Source organism: Monodelphis domestica, chromosome 1 (assembly GCF_027887165.1).
Source record: "Monodelphis domestica isolate mMonDom1 chromosome 1, mMonDom1.pri, whole genome shotgun sequence".
In the NCBI taxonomy this organism is placed as follows: domain Eukaryota; kingdom Metazoa; phylum Chordata; class Mammalia; order Didelphimorphia; family Didelphidae; genus Monodelphis; species Monodelphis domestica.
In genome coordinates this window covers 650,055,272-650,068,549 of record NC_077227.1, presented here as the reverse complement: position 1 = coordinate 650,068,549, position 13,278 = coordinate 650,055,272, and positions in this window count along the sequence as shown.

Here is a 13,278-nt window from a genome sequence, read left to right as displayed (position 1 = left end):
GATGAATTCACCTTGGTTTCTCTAGTTGTAGTCTAATGCTCTTTAGGAGAAATACTGTCCCCCCATTTTGTTACAAACAAACAAGTTTGCCTATTTGAACATGTAAAGCTTTGCATAACTAAGAGATTAACACCTGTTGTAACAGTTGTTCTTCACATGTGTCCAGGGCATTACAAACATGCCATTACTAGGAGAGTTCAGAGGCAAGCCCCGCAGAGGACTTATTGCCTCTAGAGGTGAGGACACTAGATCCAGAATGGAATGCTTTGGGATAAGAAAGCTCTGAAATTTGGCAGCCGGCCCTCTGCAAAGTTATGAGAAGGAGGGAGACAGTTGAATGTATAGTCCATACAATTCAGGAAAGTGCTAATTTGTATTTCCTTCCCCTAATCATTACTTACATTACTATTTTAAGATTTGCAAATCATTTTATGTGTGCTACACCCCTAAATGCTACAGGTAGGGATTTAACACCTATTTAAGGTCATGTTCTATTGTTCCTGAACCCTCATTTTCTCTCTTAATTTCAACCAGCCAAAATGGCATGACAAAATCACAATCATGGAAATGGACATTTTCTAAAAGAAGCAAACAACATGAAAAGGAATATAAACAGCAAAAATTCACATCATTCATCCCCCCCCCAAGTTCTCCTGAATGTCCAGTGATGAAAGCTTGCAAGCCTAGGTTTCCCCAACTCTTCGCTCCTAAATCAGTGTGGCACTCAATCCAGGGGCACAGAAATAGTTTGTGACTTTTTGATCTGGTGAAATCTGAAGGTTCTGTGTCTTGGTGACTAGAACATTATCATCTCTGCTGCTGAATCAGTCTGCACTCATTGTCTTCCAGCATGGAAAGGGCAAAGCCTGAAGGGTTGCCCAGGTGCCATCTGCACCAAGGTACTAAAGTCTGGGACAGGCTAGAGTTGGAAGAAGGCTTCAATGGCTGCCAAAATATTATTTAATGCCCAACAGCCCAAGTATCAGCATTAATAGGGGTTGTAATAGATGACAATAAGGGGGTATATTTAATGGGTAATTGATAACTAGCAGATCAGGTACTTAGCTTCTCTTTTGCCTACCCTCCCATCCTCCCTTTTCCTCCCTCTCTCCCAGCCTCCCTCTTCTTCAGCCTCTTCAGCTTCCCTCCCCCCTTCCTTTTTTGGTTTCTCTAAATCACTCAGGGTGAGCTATGATATTTCAAATGAAATACTCTTTCTCTTCATTATCTTAAGTAAGGGGTTTATTTGGGGAAGACAGGAAAGGATAGAGAATGGAGGTAAGAGGGTTGGGGATTTCCCTATACTACAGGTTGGAGGATATTGGGATAAAGTTCAAAGTGAGAGGAATGATTGATAGGTGTGGCAGTTCAGTCACTATCATAAACAGAGTAAGTCAGAGAGATATCTGAACTATTATTCTTCCTTCTTCTGCTTCAAAGTCACCAGGCCACCTCCAGCTTGATTTCCAAAGTCCAAGAGAGAAATCAGCTCCTTCCTTCCCTGGTACAAGGCAACCAGGAGAACACACCGCCCACAGTTGGTCTGGCTCCAAACTGCCTTTCCAGGTAACATTCCAAATCAGAATCCTCTCCTTTGACTGACAGCCTTCACTCAGCTATCACAAAATCATTCTCAATTTCTCTCTTCCACAAATCCTCCCTTTTCGCCTTGTAAAAATGCAACCTGCATTTTTAATGATACCTTCTAGATATAATTTGTTATATTTCTAACTATCTAATTCTTAACTCTGTACTATATTAAATATTCCTTTACCCTCCCAAAATAACAAAGCCTAATCTTATTTTAGCTCTTCTGTGTCTACCCAATTCTATGCTGAGTTTGGGTATAGGAGGTGGAGGAGGGAGAGAGCCTCTCAGTGTCCACCAATACTGATGGGAGAAAATGCCATCAAGGAACAGCCACTAGCTCCATGACCATTTTCTCTCCTCCTCATGTCTATAAATCACTGCATCTCATCTGATTGTTTCCCAATGGACTTCCTATGAAAAACTGATATTTGTTGAGTTCTTGTACAGATACAGAATTATGGTGAATATTATCCTCAACAGAATATGGTTTGTCCCAACCAAGAACATAATATCCCCACCCTACACAAACACATACACAAAAATGGTCTTGTTTAATCTAATCCTCAAAACAGTCTTATGAAATTGTGACTAATACCCCATCTCTACAGATATTATTATCCCCAATTTACAGATGAAGAAATCAATGCTCCAAGAGTTTATAGAGATCCATTCCAGAAATATTTCCACTCCCCTCCATTCTGTCTCTCACACCGAGTCTATTCTCTTTTATGTCACAGTATTCTTTCTAGATTCCTTACAAGGAATGACAAGAAATTGCAAGATAATATGAGAGAAAGAACTCTGAATTAACATTTAGGACACTTGTGTTCTTAACCTGGTTCTGGGATACTTTAATATATATATATATATATATATATATATATACATATATATATATATATAAAATAAACAAACAAATAAATGATGATCTGACAGAGTAACTTTGGGCAAATTACTTCATTCCTTTATGCTTCAGTTTCCCAATTTGTAAAATTAGAAAGATAAAAAAATAAGTGGTTTCAAATGTACCTCCCTATCTCTAATATTTTCCAAATCTACAAAACTATGATTCTAAATTTTTATCTTGACTAAAAAGAGGCAAACCAGTACTCAGGGAAAAATGAAAGAAAATTAGTATTTTTTAAAACTTCCAATTTATTATCTTCTTCTGGTTCAGAGTTATTGACATAAATTCCAGAAATCATATTTTAATTAATTATCAGATATTTTATTTACCCATTAAGGAGCCTGGAAAGAAGGGGAAAATGCTGAAAAGAGAAGTACTTTTTTTAACCTTGAAATTTTTCCTATAATTGAAACTGAATTTATGTTTTAATTATTGGACTTCCTATTAATGGAAATGTAGAGAGTAAACTATGTTCTAAAAGGTCAAGTTTCCCATTTTTCTTTTTACTGTGATATTTCAAGACAAAATGAAAACCTTGAAGAATAAAATACTAAAGTGAATTTGTATCAGTGGAGTAAAAGAAATATTAGGATTTTGTCATTTTGGCCAAAAACAAAATGGTGCTTGGATAAGAAAAACTTATTTTCAGTTCCTTTATTCAAATATCAATATCAATAAAAGATCCAAACTTGTCAAAAGTCACATATCTTATGGTTCATGTATATTTTAACTTTGAGGCTAAAACTCCCAGTATCCAGTGAATTGGAATGTATTTTTTAGATACATATTTTTCATCCTTTAATTTTGTTACCAAATGACTCCTCTTTGCCCTCACCTATCACCACTGTAAGCAGCTAAGCAGCACAATGGATAGAGCACTGGACCTGGAGTCAGGAAGATTCATCTTCCGGAGTTCAAATCTGGCCTCAGACATTAGTTGTGTGACTCTGGGAAACTCACTTAACCCTGTTTGCCTCAGTTTCCACATCTATAAAATGAGTCAAAGAAGAAATTGGCAAACTACCCCAGCATCTTTGACAAGAAAACACCAAATAAGTTTAGGAATTGTTAGGCATGAGTGAAAATGACTCAGCATAATGAATTTGCCAGACCTCTGTCATGGGCACACATTGAGAGAAAGAAGTTGATCCAGGGACACTGACCTGTTTGCTATTTCTTAAACAAAGCACACTATCTTCCAATTCCATATAATTTTAGTGACGCGGTTAATTTTCTAGAATATTCTCCTTCCTCATTTCTCCCTCTTTGGCTCCCTGGCTTCCTTAAGTATCAGCTCAAATCCCACCTTTTGCAAAAAGGCGACCACGAAGGGACTAAGTGGTGAGAAGGTAGAGTAAAAAGGCAAGGAATTTCAGAAGTTTATTGAGAGAACTCTTTAGACTCCCGTGTGGTCAGCCACAATGTGACAAGGAAATCACTTTAAAAGACTGATATATATTAATTTAAGGTCGCCAAGGAATTCAGCTATGTAATTCCTAAATGAAAACTCAAGTCAGCAGTCAACCTTTTATGGAGTTTTAATTACAAACAGGAGGAAGAAAGGTATTACAGATAGAGATAGAGAGAGAAAAAGGGGAGAGAAGGGAATAGGGCTTAAATACCCCCTCAGTTTAGGCTGGGCCAAAAGGCCCAAGCCCTTAGATAGCTGAGGCAAAGAAAAGAGATCAGTCCCTATCACTCACGTGACCAAAATGGAGAAACAGTCTCAGGGGCCTCCACCTCCAGCCTCCTTCAGAGCAAAACTTCTCAGAGCACAACCTCTCAGAGCAAAACCTCTCCAACCACCCCTCAGTCCTCAGACCCCTCTATCTTTAAGGAAACCATCCGTTCCCTCCCCTCAGTTCTCACATCTACCAATCACTGTCCATGTCTTCCCTGTGCCAATGGTGGCTCTAGCTTAACCGAGGACCTCCCAGAGGTCTGCCCCTTTGCACATGTCTGTTGAAGGTCATATTCTCAAATAATTAAATTTTGATCTATGCTGCAGCCCTTCCTAAATCCTGTTAGGACTGAGTAGTGTGGAGATTGCAAGACCTGGTTCTGTTATTCCAAGTATCTCTATTGAATCAATTCTAAAATCAATCATGACTCAAAGAACTTCCTGTTCTATGCTTAAGCATAGGTCAAAGCCCTTTCCATTGTTCAGCAAAAGGTTTCTGTCCTAAAGTAATCTTAAGTAGGGAGGAGAAGGACCCTCCCATGCCAAGGGGGTTCACATTCCAATAGATTATCAGTAGGAAATTTTTCAAGTATGAAATTTCCCAATGGTGAAATTTCCAACATTTATAAGTCTAAGAAATTTTAAGGTTTACACAATAGAGCACCGTATATCCTAGATTGCCCCTCTTAAAGTCCCAGGCCCTGGCACCAACTTGCAGTGAGGTCTAGAAGTCCATAGTGTTTGGCCTTTTCAAGATTTCACTGTCCAGAAGCCCTTAGCCCAGGGCAAAATATCTCTGATTGCTGAGTCCTCCAAGCCATCAGCAGAGGAGACAGAATCAGCAGCTTTCAGAACTCCCAGTATATAGACTAAAAAAAAAAAAGGCTAGGAAAATGAGCAAACAACAAAAGAAATCCCTAACCATTTAAAATTTTCATGGAGACAAAGAGCAAGGAATAGTCAATAGGGGATTGTGAGATTCAAGGACCCACATGCAAAACTTCAAAGAAAAATGAAAATTGGTCTTAGGCACTGGACAAAATCACAAAGGAATTCAAAAATCACGTAAGACAGGTGGAAGAAAAATGGGAATAAGAAATGAAAGTAATGCAAAAAAGAAAGTAACAGCTTAAAAAAGCAAAATTGGCCAACTGGAAAAAGAAGCACAAAAATCCAATGAAGAAAAGTGTTCCATGAGAAATACAATAGAATAAACTAGATTAAAGCACTGATTATTTTGATTAACAAAAGGAAAGAAGGGAATCGAATCAATAGTATCAAAAATGAAAAGGGTCATTTTACCTCCAATGAAGAGAAAAATTAAAGCAATCAGTAGGAGCTATTTTGCCCAATTATATGACAATAAATCTGATAATTTAGGTGAACTAGGTGAATACTTATGAAAATATAAATTGCCTAAATTAGCAATAGAGGAAACAGAATACTTAAATAATCCCATCTTAGAAAAAGAAATTGAACAAGCCATCAATGAGCTCCCTAAGAAAAAATCCCCAGGACCAGATGGATTCATAAGTGAACCCTATCAAACATTTAAAGAACAATTAATCCCAGTACTATATAAAGTATTTGGCAAAATAAGGAAAGGAGTCCACCAAATTTGTTTTATGACATTGTAAGGGTTAAAATAGAGGTCTCAACAAAATAAGAAAGCAGTTTTTAAGAATTTAAGTTTTAATGAAAATATAGTAGAGTTGTAAATTAATATTATCCCTTTCAGCCAGAGGAAAAAAAAAACTTCTAGCAGCTTTTAAGAATTAATAATTTAGTTTAATTAAAATAGAGATAGTAAAAGAATATAGTAAAATGAATAAAGGAGAGAAATATAGGAAAGAGGTAGAGAAAGAAAAATTTCCTAATGTCTATACTAGTTATCCTATAACTACCTTTAATTACCTATAATTACTACCTAAAATTGCCTATATCTACCTATAACTGTCTATAACTACCACTAATAAGAACGACCCCACAAAGTTCCAACCCAATCCATCCCAATCAAAACCAATCCAATCAGTGTTTAAACCAACCCCAATTAGGTCTGTCAACAAACACCAGCCACCTTCCAAAAAGTTTAAGAAAGATAAAAAAACAAACAGCCTAAACTAAAAGCCCAAAACCCAAAAGCCAAAAAACCCTCTAAAGGCTAAAGCTAAAAAAGCCTTCCCAGTAAGCTCAGGTCCACCTTTATATTTCAAGCAACTAAATGCCAACCACCAACCCAACACACTCCCAGCAGCCAACTTCCCTGCAAGTGCTAGCCCTAACTGACCGACTCACCAACTAATGCTGGCCCCCTTTTATATCCTTTCTCTACCTCATTTTCTGTCTCTATGGTTCCTCCTTCCTGTCTCTATGTTTCTACTTCCTGTCTCTATGGTTTCTACTTCCTGTCACCATGGACTGATTAATCACTATACATCTCTATGGTAAGAGGACCTCCAAGTCCCCTATTAAATTAAAAAAGTAATAAAGAATTCCTTTTTACAACATAAATATGGTGCTGATACCTAAGCCAGGAAGACCAAAAAACGAGAAAGAAAATTACAGTTCAATTTCCCTAATGAACATTGATGCAAAAATCTTAAATAAAATACTAGCAAAGAGGCAATAGCAATATAGTACAAGAATTATTCCCTATGACCAGGTGGAATTTATCCCAGGAATGTAAAGCTAGTATAATATTAGAGAAACCAGCAGCATAATAATAGAAATCGCATGATAATCTCAGTAGATGCACAAAAATTCTTTGACAGAATATAACAACCATTCCTATTAAAAACACTAGAAATCATAGGAATAAGAGTCTTTCCTTAAAATAATAAGTGGTATTTATTTAAAACCAACAGCAAGGGGGCAGCTGGTTACCTCAGTGGATTGAGAGCCAGGCCTAGAGACGGGAGGTCCTAGGTTTAAATCTGGCCTCAGACACTTCCCAGCTTTGTGACCCTGGGCAAGTCACTTGAGCCAATACACAGTATTGACTCCAAGATGGAAGGTAAGGGTTTAAAAAAATAAAATAAAATAAAACCAACAGCAAGTATCATCTGCAATGGAGATAAGCCTTAAAAGCCTTCCCAATAAGATCAGGAGTGAAGCAAGAATGTCCATTATCACCACAATTATTTGATATTATACTAGAAATGCTAGCTTTAGCAATTAGAGAAGAAAAAGAAATTGAAGTAATTAAAGTTGTCAATAAGGAAATAAAACTATCATTTTTGTGGAAGAAATGATGATATATTTAAAGAATCCTAGAAAATCAACTAAAAAATAGTTGAAATAAGTAATAACTTTAGTACAGTTTTAGGATTCAAAATAAACCCATATAAATCATAAGTATTTCTATATATTTCCAACAAAACACAGCAGCAAAAATTAGAAAGAGAAATTCCATTTAAAATCACTCTAGACAATATAAAATACTTGAGAATCTATTTGTCAAGACAAACACAAGAATTATACAAACACAATTACAAAACACTTCTCACGCAAATAAAATTAGATCTAAATAATTGGAAAAATATAACTGTTCCTCAGTAGGCTGAGAAATTATAATAAAAATGACAATCTTACCTAAATTAATTTACTTATTTGGTGCCATACCAAACAGACTACCAAAAAATTATTTTGTAAAACTAGAAAAAATAATAAAATTCATCTGGAAGAACAAAAGGTCAAGAATATCAAGAAAACTAGTGATAAAAAAATGTGAAGGATGATGATCTAGCAGTAAAGATCTTAAATGATACTGTAAAGCAATAATCATCACAACAATCTGGTACTGGCTAAGAAATGGAAGAGTGGATCAATAAAATAGATTGGGGGAAAAGATCTCAGCAATCTAGTGTTTGATAAACCCAAAGATCCAAGTTTGGGGGGATAAGAACTCACAATTTAACAAAGACTGCTGGGAAAACTGGAAAACAGTAAGGCAAAAATTGGGTTTAGGTCAATATCTCACACTGTATACCCAGATATGGTCAAAATGGGTGTGTGATTTAAGCATAAACAGTGATATTTATAAGTAAATTAGGGGAACATAGAATAGTTTACCTGTCAGATCTATAGAAAGGGAAGAATTTATGACCAAACAAGAAAAACAGATGTAAAATGAATAATTTTGAGTATATTAAATTTAAAAGGTTTAATGGAAACAAAACCAATGCAACCAACATTAGAAGGGAAATAACAAACTGGGAAAAAAATTTCTGTGATAAAGGACTTGTTTCTCAAGTATATAAAGAACTAAGTCAAATTTATAAGAATACTAGTCATTTCCTAATTCAGAAATGGCCAAAGGATATGACTAGGAAGTTTTGAGTTGAAGAAATCAAAGCTATTAATTATATGAAAAAGTGTTCTAAATCCCTCTTGATTAGAAAAATGCAATTTAAAACAACTCTCTGGTACCAACTCATACCTATTAGATTAGCCAATATAACCATAAAAGAAAATGATGAATGTTGAAGGGAATGTGGCCAAATTGGGATGCTAATGCACTGCTGGGGGAATTGTGAACTGATCCAACCATTTTGGAGGGCAATTTGGAATTATTCCCAAAGGGCTATAAAATAATGCTTACCCTTTGATCCAGTAATACCACTACTAGATCTATATCCCAAAGAGATTTTTTTTTAATGGGAAAGGATCTGTTAGTACAAAAATATTTATTTATTTTTTTTTTTTTTGTGGTGACAAGGAATTGGAAATTGAAGAGAAGTCCATCAATTGGGGAATGGCTGAACAAATTGTGGCATATGATGATGATGGAATACTATTATGCTGTAAGAAATGATAAACAGAAGATTTCAGAAAAAAACTGGAAAGACATACCATGAACTGATGCAGAGCGAAAGAAGCAAAACCAGGAAAAAATTAGACACAATAACTGCAATATTGTGGAATGACCAAATGTGATAGACTTTGCTACTAACAGCAATACAATGATCCAGGACAATTCTGAGGAACTTATGACAAAGGATGCTCTTCACCTCCAGAGAAAGAACTGTTGAACAGGAATATAGATGAAAATGTAGGATTTATCATTTGTTTATTTGGGTATGTGCTTTGGGGGTTTGATTTTATAAGATTATTCACTTAAAGAAGTGAATAATATGGAAACATGTTTTACATGATCTCAAATATATAACCCAGATTGAGTTGCTTACTAGCTCTAGGAATGGGGAGGGAAGAAAGGATGGAGATAATTTGAATCATATAACTTCAGAAAACTTATGTGGAAATTTGCTATTAAAATAAAAAATTTAGAGATATCTTTCATATAAAATTTTTATATCATTTCTCTGATTAAGGCCTCATTTCTCCCATATATACAGACCTGGGCCAAATTTATAAAAATAAGAGCTATAAATATTTTTTTTTATCTATGTGTCCTTTTCCTTTTCCTTTGATTTCTTGAGGATACAGACCTGGTAGTGGTATTGCTGAGTAAAAGAATATGTTGCTATAAAAGCCTTTGGGCATAACTGATAAAAAAAAAAAGTTCTTTCTACCTTCAAACTGAAGAACTCCAGGTGCAGACTGAAACATATTATTTTTCTTGCTTTTTCTTTTTTCTTTTTTTGCAACATAGCTAATCTGGAAATGTGTTTTGCATGACTTCACATGTATAGTGGATATCACATTGTTTGCCTTCTTAGTGGGAGGTAGAAGGATTGGAGAGAGGAAGAATTTGGAGCTCAAATTTGTAAAAAATGAAAATTTAAGTAAATAAATTTTAGAAAAGAAATCTTTCTCACCCACCCACTACTAACTCTTTCCTTTTAGATCACCTCTAATTTATTATGTATTTTTTTTTTTAGTGTTGTGATGATTATAAATTCCAAGAGACTAGATCTGGGTAAAAAAATCAATTTATTAATCAAGCTAATAATAACCAATAAATTAATTTGTCAGTGATTTCTCTTGGTGACCAAAGACAAATTCATTTGATATCTTGAGGCATTACATACAATTTGGGAAGCTCATTATTCAGCCCTCTTCTACACAGCCCAGAATTGGAGGATGCCTAATAAAGAGGCGGGCTAATATTTTCCAATCCCTCCCTGATTCCCTCATGATGATGGGGAAAGTCACATGCCTGATTATAAGATTCCAATATCTTCAATGATCTAGATAAATAAATTAGCTTATGCTTGACTAAGATTGACTCTTCCCCCCTCCCTCCCATAGATCCCAACAGGGACTAAAGTATGCTGCCATGCTGCCTCCCAGACAAAGTTGGCCTAATCTAGTTTTTGTTTACTGGCATTATGATTAAAATTCTCTGGAGACTGTACTAATTTATAATTATTTACTAAATAATCAAAATCAGACCAGAGAAAGAGAAGGCACCAGTCATTTGTGGCCAGGTCCCTTTCCTCCCTGTATGCTAATTTGTGCACTTTGTGATGTCCCTTTCCCAAGCCTCTTTGCCTGGAACACCTCAACCTCACTCTAGACAAGAGGTGGGTCTTCTGGACACCAGGAGTCAAGAGATTTTTACAATGGCCCCATACTGCATGTGTCCACTTTTCTCTGCTCTACTATCTTAAGAGACTTGTTTACAGATAAACTACAAGCTTGTCTCTACCCTTATTTAGCAAGACAGAAAAGAAGCACATTGTAGCTTCAAACTGGAAATTAAGCTTTTTTCCCTTTAAAATCTAAAGATTGTCTTGGGGTGCCAAAAAGGAGTACAGGCTAGTGATAAATTTCTACAGTGGACAAGATGGGGCTTATGCTCTCAATCTTGATTATCTCAATTTTAGAAGCTGCTCTGGAGCAAGGAATGTGAGAGCATTCCTAGGATTGTCAGGACAAAGGAATAAGGCAGGATGCTTAAAAATGCATTATGGAGTCCTATTCAAAATCAAATAGTACAGGCAGAACGTTATTTAGAAATAAGGATAACACATCATTAGGAATAAATCTTCTCAGTAAATAATTGTTTATACGTTGCCTGTGAGCTCCTTGGGAGCAGGTATTATTTTTGCCTTTCCTTATATTCCCAGTGCTTAGAACAATGCCTGACATACAGTAAACACTTAATAAATGCTGGTTGACTTGATCCCAGAAACTAATATGAACAGTTAGAAATGTTTGATATATTGTCAATTGTTGATATTTTGCATGCTTAGAACCCCTGAATAACTGTCAGATGTTCAAGTTATAGTGGGGGGTGGGGGTGGGGAGGCTTCTCACAATGGCAAGAATGTGTTACATACTTTTATCAGGTGACAGCGTCTTTTGGATTGAATTTCAGAATCAGTCAGAGGTGAAAATAAGTGTGAGAACAATTCCTAGACTCCTAGATGAAATCCATCAAAGATTCAAACTTGGTGAGGTAGAGTCCTTAACTAATTTGGAAGGAGTGATATTAATTATTATTTTTATCAAATTATTAATATTGAATATAGATATTATATCAAATGAAATATGATACACTTTAAGCAAATTGGGATTGGTTAAAGTGAATCTGTAGTGGCTTTCTATTTTAAAAAAAGAGCAAGCCAGTTTAGAAACCAGCAATCTAATACAATGTCAGGTTAGTGATGGAATAATTCCAACCAAACTCTTAAGAGGGAATTATTTAGGGGTAAGAGCAAGGGAAGAGGAGAGTGTATCTGTTTTTTTCTCATTTTTGACTAGAAGACCTCTTGACTGTCAAAGAGTTTGAAGATTTGACCTTATAGTCAGTAGTAGAAGCAATGTCTCAGGAGCACAATGGCCCAAGAAAAAGCAGCTGCAAGACTCTTTGAGGGTCCTGACCTGACCCTTGGGCTCAGAAGAGAACTGTATATACTCAAAGGAGTTTCATGAGAACTCTACATCTGTAAAAAGGACATTTATCCAACCAGGACATATGAAGTTACCCCTTTATCCTAAGTTTCTTCTAAGCTTGAGCCCACTTTCCCCTAGACTTTGAATATATTCATCAAAGAATATGTTCCAGACCTTTAGGAAGATGCACCAACTGTTACTATACTATCTCAGTAAATATCCTATATTAAAAGTCAAGTCTAGTTGACTGGAAAACTGGTAAACTTGGGAGTATGTGAGAAAGGGGTTTGTGATCAACAGTACTAGAAAAACCATCCCCAACCTCTCAGGGCTACTTCTAAAATCCTGAGAGGAACATTATCTACTCCACTATCTGGAAACCCATCCTATTATTGCTAATATGAGTTGGAAGAGTATAATTTTCATAAAATCCAAGATTAACATTTTTTTTCAAGAAAAATTTCAGGAAAAGATGCTTGCTAACTCCTCAAATCTAGAAAATGAACTGTCTGGAGAAAGTGCCATAAAGAAACCTATACTGCATCAGAAGATCCAGCATGAATTTTATGATATAATTTATTGAACTGAAGGGGGTTGAACAAATTTATTCTGAACATAAACTATTATGTCAAAGGGGACTGCCTCCTAATTGTTTTTTGTCAATTCACCTAGCAAACATCAGTTTTGCTATGTCTCTCTTTCATTTTCCTCTTATCTCCAACTATTGTAGTTTCCTCTTAGAAAGTGCAATATTGTATATGCCTTTAGTTAGAAGATTTTTAGAGGTACAAGATAGCTATGTTTAAATGATTCATTGGGAAGACTAGTCTCCCAAAGGATCACAGAGGGGATTGTAAAGATGGAATTGACTCTTCCCTCACCTAATTTTAAATGTAATCAACCAAAAGTATAGATACCCCTACTTATTACTAAGTATTGGTTTGCAAGGCATTTGATAAAGTGGGTGACAACTCAAAAATGACTGACCATCCCCTGGGCAGTGCTAAGCAAATTTAAAGACTGCAATTGGTCCCCATAAAGTGGAGGAAGGGACAGGAAGTGATGTAAAAAAAATGATGAACTTCCTATCTAAGGATTCTTCTTCCTGAATTTTCAGGTTTGAAGATCTTGGACTGGGGCTGGGACATGGAACTACAACTTGGACCTGAGACTCTGGATCTTGGGCTGCTTCTGCTAAGACCACTCCTGGATCTTCTCCCTTTGGAGCTTCAGCTTGGGTGAGTGAAAAACTGACCCTCCTTTCCTGGCTTCTGGAGAGATTAATTCCAGAGAGGCCTCC